We start from the raw sequence: 16,158 nt of genomic DNA on the forward strand, positions 1-16,158 counted from the left end.
TTCTTAGTACTTACCTCGGAGCGATTATCCTTGTCATCTGCCATGAAAGCGGTTTCTTCTTCAGTAGCTTTCTCATTTCCAACAACCTTCTCACAATCTTCAACTTCAGACTCAGCCATGTTCGCTTGCTCACCAGAACCACTTGAATGCGGGTTCCAGTTGTACTCACCTGCTTCTCTGGTTAACATGGCGTTAATCTCTCTGTTAACTCCAGAGTGTTGTGTAGGCCGACCTTGTCCTCGTTCAACCCTCTAATTTCTGCATTCCTTGGCAAAGTGCCCGTACTGTTGACAATTATAGCACCTTACCTTGGATTTGTCGAACCCGGGCCTACCACCAACAAACTTTCTCCCAGTTTTGTTAATAAACCGTTTTACACGCCTCACAATCATTGCCATTTGCCATTGTAAATCCATTTCCTCCAGATCATCAGCATCGATCTGGTCGTAGTCCTCATCCAGTACAGCAGGGTCCACAATCTTCCCCTGGATGTAGTTTTCGTAGGAAGCAATAAATGATGCATAGACTGCAAACTGCTCTTCAGCAGATTTTACACTCATAGGCATCTTGGAATAATTATTGCTTGATGCATTTGCAGAAAAACCACTTGAGGATGCTTGAGGCTTTGAAGTACTTGATCCTCCAGCAATGAAACAGACATCACCATTCGAGTTTACAGAAACGTTTCCTTCATGAGAAGAGTCAGAACCTGACTCCCCTTTTGAGTAATAAGCAGCAGATTCAGGCCTCGAACTTGACCCTGAGTTAACCTTTGCACCATACATACCAGGGTCTTGTATCTGATCTGTTGGTGTTTCTTTTCGAACCATATTAAGCTCATAAGTTCTGAGCTTGTTTACTGCCGTTTCCAGATCATAATTTGGAAAGTCTCTGTCTTCCCTCATAAGAACGGTGTACATTTCCCACTTCGGTGGGAGAGCATCGAGAAGCTTTTCAACGATCTCTTCTTCTCGGTAAGCAATCGAATAATTGCTAAGCTCTGTCATTAGATGATAGTATCTGGTGATAATATCATCCAGTGATTCGTTCTTCAAAAATTTGAAGACGGAGAACTGGGTCTTCAAAAGTTTAATCTTTGATGCACGGATACCTACGTTCCCCTCGAATCTATTTTCAAGAGCATCCCAAAGCTCTCTCGCAGAAGTGTACTTTCGGAACGTATGGAGAACTTCTTGAGGAAGTGCCATTGTTATCGCAGCATGGGCCTTGCTCTCGGCCTCATACATTTTCTTTTCTTCGTCCTCCATTTTGCTATACTTCTTAACCACGTCACGACCTTCGTATTGCATAGTTGGAGGGATATATCCATCCTGGATGCACACCCACATTTTGGCATCCTGGTATTTAATGTATTGGATGAATCTGTCCTTCCATGCCACGAAGTCAGTTCCTTTCATCAACCTCGGGGCCTTAGTGGCTGACCCCGCTTCTACTTCCATCTTGACCAAATCGGAGATGTTAATTGACGACATCCTTGCGAAAACCTGAAAAACCTGAAAATAATAAAAAAATATTAAAACAGCTCAGTAGGCGAAGTTAAGAATAACTTCGCTTGAAAGTTAACTTCGCTGAAAAGAGAACTTCGCTGGGTCTTAAATTCGCTTGACTTGGCGAAGTTAAAAATAACTTCGCTTAGAATGAGCGAACTTAGGAGGTAAGCGAACTTGGGTGGAAAGCGAAGTTGCGGATAACTTCGCTAAGGCGAACTTATGAGGTAAGCGAAGTTGTGGTTAACTTCGTTGATCCTTATATCTTCGCCGAAACCCTAATTCCAGTGACGGCAACTTCGCCTGAAGAATGGTAACTTCGCCCGAAGAACGGTAACTTCGCCCGATGAACAAGGAAACTGTTCAGATCTGATTTCGTCAATCCAGCAGTTTCCGATCAATGCAATGGCTTGAAAATGACTGTCAAGCACGAGCAAAACACAATCTTAACAAAAACACGTCCCGCGAATAGGTCAAACGAGACGTTTTCTACACCCGCGTGAAATCCCGAACCTCACAATCGAGCCGATGGCTCTGATACCAATTATAGGCTCCTGGACGGATCGTACACGGGATGTCGCTAACAACGCAGGTGCGGAATCCCTGCGTAGGTAGATACGAGTGTAGAGTATGTAGAGATCGAACTCACAAGCAATAAACCAAACACGTTATATTGATAACAAACACGTGACCCGAGGTCACTATTACAGACAATGACACGTAACACGTTCACTGAACAACTGAAACAAAACCCTAAACGACCAACACAAACTGTTTCGGCTGAAACAGTTTATATACACGACAACTTCGCCACAGGCGAAGTTGTCAATAACTTCGCTGATTCAACAAGTTCGCCAGAGCGAACTTGTTGACAACTTCGCGTATTACAAAAATAAACATAATCAAAACATAATTGCATTACAGACTCGATTACAAATGCTAGACTATGAACTACTGACACACATGTACCAACAGAGATGTTGGGTTCATTAGAAGATGTAGCTTTAACCGAAGCTAGAAATCCCGCACAACCGTGCGATAGAAACTTATGAGCCTTAAGCGCAGAAATAATTTTCAAAGATTTTCGAGGTTGAGTCCCTTGATAGATAATTTCGGGACACTGAGGATTTCCAAATAAAACACGACGAGTCTGACATTCGATTGTAACATTATGTTGCGATAACCAATCCATACCAAGAATAACATCAAAGTCGCTTATATGCATAGGATACAAGTCTGCTGCACGGATAACTGAATCGATTCGGATTGGACACTCATTATAAACGTGAGAGATAATAGTGGTGTCTCTTAGAGGAGTAGATATCACTAAAGGGTACTCTAAGGCAGTAGGCATAGTCATTAAATATTTAGCAAATAAGAGTGATACCACAGAATGTGTCGCACCAGTATCAAATAAAACATACGTATCACGATCACCAATTTGTAAATTACCGGAAACCATACATGGGGAATTAGCTGCATCATTAGCTGTAAGTGTAAAAACTCGTCCTCCTGCAGCAGGTCTAGCATATTCCCTAGTATTAGCCCTAGGGTCCCGCTGAGGGCAGTCTCTAATCATGTGTCCTGCATCTCCGCATCTAAAACAACGACCCTCGGCTCGACGACAAGCACCTCCATGACGTTTCCCACAAGTGCCACACAAAGGTGTATTACGATTTTGTGGTTGGTTTTGTTGATTATGTGGTTGAGCACTGGTGAGCTTATGATGTTGTTGCATATTATTCTATGCGGGCCTATGATTCTGATTTCGATTTCCCCCATTTCGTGGCTGATTGTTGAAATTCGTATCAGTACGCTGTCTACGGTCTCGGGGTACAAGGGATTGTTCGGTTCCAACTTGAGAAGAAGATTGACCCTGATTATTTTCTCTTGGCCGCTTACGACTTTCATCAAAAGATTTCTGGCGATGTTTCTTATCATTATCAAGGTTCTTAACCGCATCAACTATCTCACTTGTGTCATTAAAACGGAGGTTCAAGATAAACTTCCTATCTCGGTCACAAATGGCCCACTTGAAATGGTTGGTCTGTTGTTCTTGCGTGCCTAAGGTTGGGCCAAGAAAACTAACCAACCGACTGAAACTATTTTTAAACTCAACGATGGGCTCATCATTAGCCTAAACAATTGAAGAATATTCTCTCAAATATTCACTGCGATCAGCATCAGTGAAATACTGCTGGCAAAACAAAGTAAGGAATTCATTCCAAGGAAGTGTAGCAGCATAATTGTCTCCACCACGGGCAGCTTTCAGTGTCTTCCACCATCTGTGAGCATCATCTTCGAGCTTGTAAGTAGCTAATCGAACCATAAACACATCTTCAACACCCAGCACCTCAAACAGTTTCTCGATGTGCGCGATCCAGTTTTCAGCTTCTACTGGAGAACTAGCAGTACTAAAGGATTTTGGTTTTTGCTTTTTAAAACGCTCAAGCCAGACATGAATATCAACAGGGGGATTGTTGCCTCCAGCGTTGTTGCCACCGGCGTTGTTGCCACCAGCGTTGTTACCATCGGCGTTGTTATTACCGGCATTGTTGCCACCGACATTGTTATGCTGCAACTGTTGTATGATGTTAGGGACTGCCGCAGCAATAACCGCATTGACGGCGTTAGCGACAAGGGTCGCAAGAGGTGGGTCGTTTCCAGCATCATTCCCGTTTTGGCGGTTAACACGTCTTCTAGGAGGCATCTGAAAGTAAGATAACATATGAGTTGAACGATAAGGATTTACGGAATACGCGGAAGACGAAAAGGAAATCCTAACCCGACGTCTACCTTTTAACTGACATTTTTAATTATTTTCATTTAAGTTTTCTACAAGAAAGAGCCTGGGCTTTGATACCATAACTGTAACACCCCAACTCGGAACAGGCTGACGTGTCACTATTACAGATATCAAAGACCAAACAAAATCCATTTAAACGAAATGAAAAGAATCCCATGGCAACCAAAACAGTTAAAAACAAACTGAAAGAAATCAAATTTATAAAATGCTTAAATGAAAGAAATCAAGTCCTTATTCTTGAGCTTCATTTTACTCTCATCACTGATTTCCCCGATTTCCCGAATTACCTGCTAACAAATTAGACAAACACAAACAAAAAAAATACGGCTGAGCCAAAAATTGCCGAGTAACGGAGAGAACAATAGTACAGGTTGTAACACCCCGACCAAAGGCGGATTATACATCGGGGCGCCACATATTGTTTCATTACTCGTGACACTATTGGTGTCAATATTTATTAATACACATTTTATCGCGCACGCGCAGCGGGGAAAATAAAGAACATAAATCAAACATAAATCAATATATTATAAATTATAACATTCAAACAACATTAACTTGTCTTGATACATTTTAATTCTAGGTCCAAAAGTAAAAACGTCCTACGTGTCCACAAGCTCCAAAACAGCTACTGCAAACCTGAACATGTGTTAAAATAAACGTCAAACACTTGCGTGTTGGTGAGAAATCAAGTTTAATACAATACATAGATAACAATAAATCTGCGCGCAACATGTGTATGTCTGGTTTTCAACAAGGGTGTAATCTGATCGGGACCAACTCTAAGAGACAAGACTGCCAGTGCTCACAATTGAGCTCACAAACAAGACTAACTGTGCATGTGTAAACAAAAGAGAAAATCATAAACGAATGTTCTCCCGTGTTCATCTAATGGTACCATGAAAACTGCGGAATAGACCGTCCATACGGTTAATGATCCACACATACAAATAAACAGCCAAGTCTACGTCCTCAACACATGGGATACTGCGCGACTAAAGTTCATAAACAGTTTAAGACTCAAGTTTTGTATGAACACATGAACATCCCAAAGCATTTAAAATAAAAAGGGATTAGATACGAGATAACTCACTTGATAAACGATGCGGTGTAAGATAAAGCAAGAACCAACTTTAAACAAGCACAAGTTAACCTATAAATAAGATTGTTGTTTTAATGATCTGTTTTAAGTCTAGATAATAAGTTAGCATAATTAATAAGTAAATTATTATATAATAGATATATATTACCGGAAAAGCAGGGAAGAACAGGGAGGAAGACGGAGGCAAGAGAGGAGACGGCAGGAGGACAACGGCAGAGAGCAAAAAGGGAGGAAGAGATAATAAGAGAGATTAAGTGTTTGTGTGTGATGTGTTATGAAAATATTATTATTATTTATAGGAAAACCCTAGGAGACATAAACCCTAGAAAAAGGGGAAAAGATTTCAAAAAGTAAAAGAAAAGATATCAACGGTAAAAAGTTCTGAAAAGTAAAGATATCAAAAGATATGGCAGCTGCAGAGGGCAAGATAAAGCTGACAGCGAACAGTAAAAAGGCATGGGCAGGTCAGATAAAGGTACTGGTCAAGCATGGCAAAAGCAGATCTCAAAAGATAATGTCAGTCACTTTATCTGCCAACCAATGGGGTTGGTGCGCATGCTGCGCCGAAAGTAACTATTCAGACATAAAGCAGATTAGGTCAACAACACAAAAGATAAGACAACACAAAAGCAAACGGCTAGATTAAACAGAAAAACTCAAAGGGTTAAGCGCGGGAAGGCTGAGTGCGCGAGCGCGAAGGCTGGCACAACAATCCTTAGCGCACTGCGGGAAGAATCACAAATCCTTCGCGTGCTGCGTGAAGAACAAGAATTCTAAGCGCATCGCGGGAAGAACATACATTCTTAGCGCATTGCGGGAAGAACATGCATTCTTAGCGCGCTGCGAGAAGAGTTCTCTTCACGCATCGCAGGAAACAAGATGTCTTCACGCAGGCTTCCTATGTAAGGAGTCTGGCGCGTGGAGCTGCAGACATCCTTAGGCGGGAAGAACCAAAGGACAAGCAAAGAGTTAGAAGAAAAAGAGGAAACAAGGCTTAAGGGCGGGACAGCGACAAGAGGGAACAGAAGGCGGAAAGAGAGAAGAGGGATGGGACGGCGGAAAGAAAGAGAGAGAGAGGCGGGAAGGAAAATATATATATATTATTATTAAAAGTAAAATATAAGTATAAATAAATATTAAATCATAAAAGAAAGAGATCGGATAAGAGAAACGGGTACCTGGGTCGGGTCGGATCAGGGCAGATGTCACACAGGTAAAGGCATACATAAGACAAAACACATACTGAACTGAAACTGAAACTATTGCGGATATAAAACCATGTTTAGACCGAACTATAATTAGATGCGAAACATAATCCGATACATGATCGGGACGTAATCTGAATATACTCAAATTTAACCAAATGCATATACACATATCAAAACGGACCAGAAATATAGCGAAACAAAATATAATTACTAATATACACGACGATGATGTTAAAATAAATAGGTCGTGTATTACGGAAGCACCCAGAGCCTAAACAGAGGGGTACACAGCTAGCTAGTCCATGCACCAAGGAGACGGTGTGGGTGGCATGCACACATTGTTCCATCTCAAATAGAAGTCAGGAGTCAGGAGTCAGGAGTCGGAGCTAATATCGATCTATACGCCTCTAAGTGGCTAAGGTACTACATGAGTACTGTCAGAGACGCCGTGAACTTTGATTACGCACTGTCACGATAAGTGCCATGTCGTTGACGCCGCAACGACAAGTCAGAAGCTCGGGTAACAGAGTACTGAACTAAAGTCGTATAACTAAAATATTTAAACAGGAACATGCAATAATGAATTCAAAATATATATACCTATTGCATGCTATAAAATTTATATAAACATCTCATACGAATAAACCGAACTAGATCTGTAACTGACAGATAACAAAAATCCGCACTACGAAGTGACGGACATCGAATATAAAATGGACTAGAACCAATACTATGAGTGAAGAAATACAGAATCCGTACCTTAATAGTCGATCAGCTAACAAGTAAAGTCGAGTCGGGTTAAGTCAAACTAACACCTACATATATTCATAGTTTGAATTTAAAATTTAGAAACTCAAGTTACTTGTTTTATTCGATGGTAGCTACGACTTCCGACGACCGAGGCGGTTTACCGTTATTATTTTTGCCCTTATTCTCATCATTTTTCCAAAACATATTTTTGACCCTTCTTAGTTGTTAAAAACAATCATTCGTACACCTCTTGAATTATAATATATAATAAGTATAAAAAGTCAAATACCTATAATTTTCAAAACTGATTATATTTGACAAATGAAGACAACATCTTCTTAACCATATATTTAAGCTTGTGAGAACCAAAGCTAACAATAACAAGGATAAAGAGAACAATACTAGATCTATTTAAGGTGGGCATGTTTTGAATAAGAAAACAAACATGTACACAACAGTACAAAGGGAAAAATAATATGAATACACATTAACTCTATTATTAATATAATATTCTTATTCTTTAAAATTCCGTTTTACGTTTACACCTTTTTAGTCACCGGAATCGACAGTGAGGATAAAATTGTTACCTCAATTGTTGAACAAGGTCGGTAACGGTAAAGCGAGGAAGCGTGACGGTGACTTAATCGGTCTGTCTAAACTGAACAAGTCAAACACGACAACTCGAACGGTGGGAATTCGCACCAGTAACTAGGCTGTTCATGCAGTTAGAACATCTTAATTATCGTTCGGATCAACGTTCTATAGAACAAGAATTTAAGGAGTAAAGGGTACGGCGATTCTTGTATACCTTATTTAAATCGGAAAGGAAGCGGATGTTGAAACACGATACGATACGCGATGTGCTGCGGTGGTGGCGTACGACTTCGGAATTTGAAACTGAGTATAGCAAGCATTTACATTAAAACTAATATGTATAAACCAATTGACTTAGAATATGGTTTGCTTATTTACCTAGTGTCGCGAACAGGAAGAAACTAGATTGCTAAGTGATCGGTTCATGACGGTTTGTCAGCAATGGAGTTGCCGGCGACCACTCGTAATAGCAACAAAGTGAAGTCTTTGTGAGGGAGGTGGAGATAGGCGTGATGTGAGAGTAGTTGATAGAATGGTACGATGGAGTTTGCTAACAATATATAACGGAGGTTGTTGGTAACGAGGCTTTAGAGATCACCAGATAATGCCGTTCGTTTGAATTTGAAAACAAGGTATTCTAGAAGATGATAAAACATGTGCTCAAAATTGAGTTTGAACTCATTAGGTTTCAACTTTTAAATTATTATTATTATTATTATTATTATTATTATTATTATTATTATTATTATTATTATTATTATTATTATTATTATCATATATATTATACATATATATATTTATTCATTTGTTATCTAATACAAAAGTTTGGGTTATTATACGATTTAAACACCCTAAAATAGAAAATAATAAATGATAAACACGACGCAAGAATTTTACAAGGTCTGGTCCAGCGGGGGACATACATCCACATCACTGATTAGGTGAAAAGATTACAATTACATGACATGGATATAAATAGAGATGGATTAGGGTTAATAACTTAGTCAACAAGAAACAAAAAACGAGCCTTTAGTAAAATTATTAAACCCGACTAATGCTCCATCTTGTTGACCCAAATCGAAAGCCTACTAGCCTTCACAAATTCTAACAAACTTCCACTTGAAGGCTTTGCACGAACGTCAACAGCCATCCAAAACTCTAGTAGTAGTATTTAGTAACAGAAAATCACCAAGTCTTCACTTCCAAGAACAATCTAAAACTTCCATAAGTTCTTCAAGACTTCAATTCCCCTGAACAAGCTAATATTTCCAAAATCCAATACACCTAGTTGCAGCGCCGGACCTTTGAATCAGTTTCCCGAAAGGCCCATTGAAGCATCCCGACTCCAATATGATCATCACATACCCGATCATGGAAAAACTAGCCAATGATTCATCTTTAATCTCAATCGACATCTACTTACTCACACAACCGACTCCATAGACTTTCAAAAGAAAGAATGCTCTCTTAACCCATCGTCACTATGTAATTGTACCTGCACCCCAGTGCTCCCACTGTTACTAAATCCCTGTCAAGGTTTAAACCTCCGAATACGCTTAAGCTGACATCCTTGTGGCTCCATGATTCGTGCTTGCAATATGAACCCACTTCGCTCTACCCGATGCAGCAAGGTAAGACTTTTACAACTCCATAAAAGTCTTAAATTATAGATTCATCGATGTTTCTTTGAAATAGGTAATAAGAAAATGAAGCAAAATAGAATCTCGAATCCAAGAGTCTTCTATGCCTTCTACTATAGGTCCTATATAATGGATCTCACAACTTTACTCGGGTCAATCCATGTTGTTAGTTAGCGGAAATCACTAATAACACTTGAATCTCGGATCTTAGTTTTGCAAACACAAAAAGAGAGAAAAATATGACCTTTTGAAATGTGTGTTGCTAGGAGAAATGAGTGAAAGTGACCCTTTTATAGGGTCCTCGTTTCTCCTAGGTTTTCATTTCATGGGCCCAAGTGGTTTACTCAATGGGCTTTTGCTGTACAAAATAAACATATTGAGTATGTGATAAACTGACTATAAGCAAATCGAAAGACACACACAATCCTAATATTAATATAGAATATTAGCCCTACAATCTCCCTCTAGGTTTGAGTATGATGGGGCACATTCATCAAGTTCTTTGCTTCATATTTATTTCTTAAAATTTAGTACTTGTCTTGATCCAAGAGCTTGAATGAGATTGGATTTTGGACAATTCTTTATTTTCCATTCTTGTAGACTTGAATTTCAATCTTATTTTCTGGGAAGGATCGGTAACAGCAAAATTTAGAAATATTAGATGCGAGAGGCTCCACATCTAATTTTATTTTGTTGACTTTCTTGAGCCGATTGGTTTATTTCCTTTGTCTTTCGTCTGATCTTCAGACACGATCAATTCATTTTTAGGTTCAACCACCAACTTTCACGTTCTTGTTTCTTTTAAGCGCTTCAACATCTACAACTTCAATCTCTGCATCCAAGTAAACTTGATCTACTTGTTCATGTACAAATGCACAAAACTTAGAACAAATAAGATTTGTTCACGGAGCTTCTTGAGGGGCAAACAATAATTGTCTTTTTCAAAACACGCCATTGGCTTGAAGTATTTGTAGAATAACTCTAAAATTTTAAAATGTTTTTTTTCTTCATTTTATATTGACTTTTTCATAAAATACATATTTCAGTATCTCAACTTGTAAATGATTTGTTTAAGTCCCAGGTTTCCAACGAACTTTGCAGAACAACCTTGACAACAAAACACTTGAATTTAAATAAACCAAAGGTTTAATAAAATATGTACGAACAAAAAAAACTTAAAATCTTTTTGTCATTTTCATATATTTTAATATTACAAAAATATATACATAATATTTTGTATATTCCTTTGATGAAAAATGCAAATTATAGACATAAGCTGTAAATGTTATTATGAGAAAGAGAGCAACATGAGATCATATTGACTAATAGCGCACTAAGCTACACATCTATTTAAACATTATTATGCTCATAACCCAAGGTTGATTGTAGATATAATTTGTCCACTTTAAAACCTAGACAAGTATTTTGATGTCGTAGTCATATGTTAAGGTATGGATTATACACTTTACCGATGTGGTCCCCATTCAATCCTACAATTTACAGACTCCATCAAATCACTGACTTAATTTGCTTTCACATATCACCTCAATTTGATTTAAAGCTGTCTTATCTGATCACAATATACTTATAGACACACTTTTTGCACAACTTATTTCATATTGAAATGTTAAAATAAAGCTGAAGTTCAGGGCCATAACAATCAGGTCAGATAATACCGTATTCTCGCGCTGAGAAATTCCAAGGCTTGAATAAAAAGAAAGAAAATAAAACAAAGTAGAAGATCTAGGGCCTTACAATCAGATCTTTTATGACTACAAACGTAGAAAGTCGAGGGCTTGAATCAAAATAAAGAAAATATAGATTGAAATTTCTTTTAAAAACCTAACATTTTTGCTTTACGTTTTCTTTTCTTTTCTTTTCTGACTTATAGTGCAGACACACGACAACATAAGACAACTGTGATAAGGTAAAGAGAGACTTGGGTATGACATGTCATGTACATTTCTGCCTTCATAGATATGAATTTAAGTGGAGACATGGAACTGCTTCAAAAGTGTATAACCACTAGCATAAGCGAATGTTATAATTTATATCACAAGGACACTTACTCATTTGTCCACACATCAAGCAATGATCTTATTGTTGGGTTTTAACAAGATTATCAAAGTGATAAAATTCTTATTTTACCAAAAACGCAGCGGATATAAAAGTTTTAAATCTTGTTAATATGATATGTATAAAACCAATTTTAAACATGCAAAACCCAAACCCGGATCCAAATACCAATTACACACTATCAAATACATGCATGTCACTATAAGTCCATGCATGTTACTACTACCTTTCAATATGACAAAACCGGGTGAAAGAGATGATGATTGAAAGGTAAGAACTTGAATATGGAAGCTCCTCAAGCTAGCATACCCCAAGCTTCAACAACACACCACTTCTAGCTAGGATTTGCACTTGAAATTTTCTTCTTCTTTTCTTATGTTGGATGAAAATACCCAAGAGAGGAAGAGAGAAAAGTTTACTTGGAAATTATGTGTGTTATGAAAGAATGAAAGAGAAAGACTTGGTTTTATTTAAAGGCATCTTTCTCTCCACCAATAATAACCATTGCATGTCTCCACTCACCTTGCATGTCTCCACTCAAACATATAATAATATTACATTTGAAAGAGTTATTACCTTTTCCTTTTATAAAACTTTAAACATATATATATATATATATATCCATACATATATACTTTTATAAGTTTATAACTTATAACTTATAAAACCTATTATATGTTAAGAGACATGCTTGGTTATTATTATTCACATATTGTTATTTAACCAACTTAAATAACACTATATAATGTTCTTTCATAAAACATAAATCATCCATATGATTTGTTTATTACACAAGTACATTTTATTTAGAAACCCCTTTCCAAATAACTCAAGTGTTAATATTCATTTGTTATGATCACATCATATATGAACGAATATTATCGGTGTTTGTCTAGCTTGTTATTGGGTATGACCCGACTTGGATCATAACGTACTAGCCACATCAATTTAATATGTCTCTTGGGCATACCGAGTCCAACAATCTCCCATTTGCACAAGATACATAGAAGATTGATGCAAGCAGCAAATACCGCCTAACTACGGTTTACTACCCCTAATACGTATGACGAAGTGCCATTCAATAACATCATCCCTTTCAAGTCCCATACTTGAAAATGATTTAGGTGAAACTATCATTTATCCTTTTTGCCACAAATGTCATGTTAAATCCAGAGACACAGAGTGATCATTCTCTGTTGATTTAACTTGTCAGGCCTTAGACATTTAACTCTCAACGAATAAGAGGGACAAATCCCATATTGACTACATACGTCTCTCACTATCACCTTGTACTAGAGCTTAGCCTTATGTACTGACATATTTCAGAGCAGCAAAGAACTAAGTCAAAGCATAATAGTCAATGAATATCAAGACCCAATATGTATCTCAGGTCGGAGGATACTATGAAGTTCGCCTTTACTCAAGTTTACTTATGATCACAAATCCCAAGGATTCCATGCAGTAAAATTGAGAGCGGGTCAGTCCAATATTTATCCCTTAAATATCTATGAACCTTGGCAGCAACCCTTTGCTATATTCATACCTCATGTATATCTACCAATCCAAGTTCATAATAGTCTTACTTTCACATTTGTTCCCACAAATATGAACGACTACGGACGTTTAGAATAATTCAAATTATTCACGGATTTAAACATACTAAAATGGAACATAACTCAAAAACATGACCATAACCAAAACCATATGATTGAGTTAAAATAAAATTGTTCCAATATCCAAATACAAATTTTGATCAAATCCAATCACTAGAATATCGAAGTCCTAAGGCGCAAGTATGACTCTCATGCTTCGGTCTTTCAAGGAGTTTCGTGAGTGGGTCCGCAATGTTTTGATCAGTGTGAAATTTGAGAATACATATCTTTCCCTTTTCAACTTCATCCCTTATGTAGTTGAATCTCCGCTCATTGTGCATAGTCTTTTGATGTGCGCAAGGTTCCTTGATTTGAGCAATCGCACCCTCGTTGTCACAAAAGATCTCTAGAGGGTCCTGAATGGTACGAACCACTCCTTGATCGGCAATGAACTTTCTAATCCATGCAGCTTCTTGAGCTGCCAGGGAGGTGGCGATGTATTCAGATTCAGTGGTGGATAAAGCTACCACGTCTTGTTTTGCACTCTTCCATGAGAAAGCACCACCATTGAGAATGACAACGTATCCCGATTGTGATCGAGAATCATCTCGATCAGTTTGGAAACTCGCATCAGTGTAACCCTTTACAACGAGTTCCTCCTCACCAGAGCCATATATTAGAAACATATCCTTAGTCCTTCTAAGGTATTTCAATAGGCTCTTAACAGCCATCCAATGGCTAGTTCCCGGATTTTGTTGGTATCGACTTGACATGCTCAAGGCGCATGACACATCCGGTCTAGTGCAAATCATGGCATACATGATGGATCCTATAGCAGATGCATATGGGATACCACTCATTTTGTCTTGCTCATCCTTTGACCTTGGACATTGAGAAGCACTCAACATCGTTCCTCTTTGAATAGGTACCAAACCTCTCTTAGAGTTTTCCATCTTGAACCTTTTCAAGATCTTGTCAATGTATGCACTTTGATTCAAACCTATCAACCGCCTTGATCTATCCCTATAGATTCTTATTCCCAGAATATAGGCGGCTTCACCAAGATCCTTTATGGAAAAACAGCTTCCAAGCCAGGCTTTCACACCTTCCAAGGTTGGAATGTCATTTCCAAACAGTAATATGTCATCGACATATAATACCAGAAAGGTTATGATGCTCCCACTAGCTTTCTTATACACACAAGCTTCATCAGCGTTTTTGATGAATCCAAATTTCTTAACTTCATCATCAAAACGGTGATTCCAACTTCTGGATGCTTGTTTCAATCCATAGATTGATTTCTTCAACTTGCATACTTTGTTAGGATGTTGTGGATCGACAAAACCTTCAGGCTGAACCATATAAACATCTTCATTAAGATGCCCATTTAGAAAAGCAGTTTTGACATCCATTTGCCATATCTCATAGTCATAATATGCGGCTGTGGCAAACAATATCCTCATAGACTTTAGCATCGCCACGGGCGAGAAAGTTTCATCATAATCAACCCCTTGAGTTTGAGTGAAACCCTTTGCTACAAGTCTAGCTTTATAAGTATCCAAGTTTCCATTCATATCAGTTTTCTTCTTGAAAACCCACTTACTTCCAACCAGCTTGGAATTTAGAGGTGGAGCAACCAAGTCCCATACTTGATTGTCATGCATGGATTGCATCTCAACATTCATGGCTTCTAGCCATTTGTCACAATCAGATTGCGACATTGCATCTCGGTATGTGGTGGGTTCATCCAAATCAACCACGTAGCATCCATCCATGAAAAATCCATATCTCTCAGGTGGGATGCTAACTCTACCAGATTTGCGAATGTTTTGTGTGTTTTGATCAACCATTTGATCATCCTCAACAACCTCTTGTTGATTGCTAGTGTCAACCAAACGTGTATCGGCTTGTAGTTCTCGATCCTCTTCGAGTTCTACAGTTCTATCAGTTCCTTCCATAAGGAACCTTCTTTCCAAGAACTTAGCCTTTCGAGCTATAAACACTTTATGCTCGCTTGGATTGTAGAAATAATATCCCATCGAATCCGTGGGATATCCTACAAATATACACTTAGTGGATCGACATTCAAGTTTGTCAGGGGTGTAGATCTTAACATAAGCCTCACAACCCCATACCTTTAAATATGAAAATTTTGGAGCCTTTCCATGCTATATTTCAAAAGGTGTCCTATCCACTTTCTTGGTTGGTGCCATATTTAAAATAAGGGCAGCAGAGATCACAGCGAAACCCCAAAATGGTAGAGGTAATGAGCATCTAGCCATCATGGATCGAACCATGTCCAATAAAGTTCGATTCCTCCTTTCGGACACACCATTATGTTGTGGTGTTCCAGGTGGAGTAAGTTGTGAGACAATCCCACAACTCCTAAGATGTTCTAGAAACGCATCATTGAGGTATTCACCTCCTCTATCGGAACGTAGTACTTTGATTGTTTTGTTGAGTTGATTTTGTACTTCATTTTGGAAGACTTTGAACATTTCACAGGCCTCATTTTTGTGTCTTAACAAGAACACATACCCATAGCGACTATAATCATCGGTAAAGGTAATGAAGTATCTTTCACCATTTCTTGTCATTATCCTAAAAGGTCCACATACATCCGAATGTATGATACCTAATAAGTCTTTCGCCCTTTCATTTGTTCCATTAAAGGGTTCTTTGGTCATCTTTCCCAATAAACAAGATTCACATTTATCAAATGAATCAACATTTGATTTCAAAAGACCATTCTTTCGAAGTGTATGAATACGATTCTTATTTATGTGACCAAGACGACAATGCCAAAGAAAAGTATTACTCAAATCCATTTTGAGTCTTTTGGTGTTAGCTTGGTACAACGAGTTATCAATGTATGAGTCATC

This window comes from Bidens hawaiensis, unplaced genomic scaffold, assembly GCF_021521415.1.
Source record: "Bidens hawaiensis isolate Kalapana, Puna unplaced genomic scaffold, B.hawaiensis_p1.1 tig00031088_1, whole genome shotgun sequence".
NCBI lineage: Eukaryota > Viridiplantae > Streptophyta > Magnoliopsida > Asterales > Asteraceae > Bidens > Bidens hawaiensis.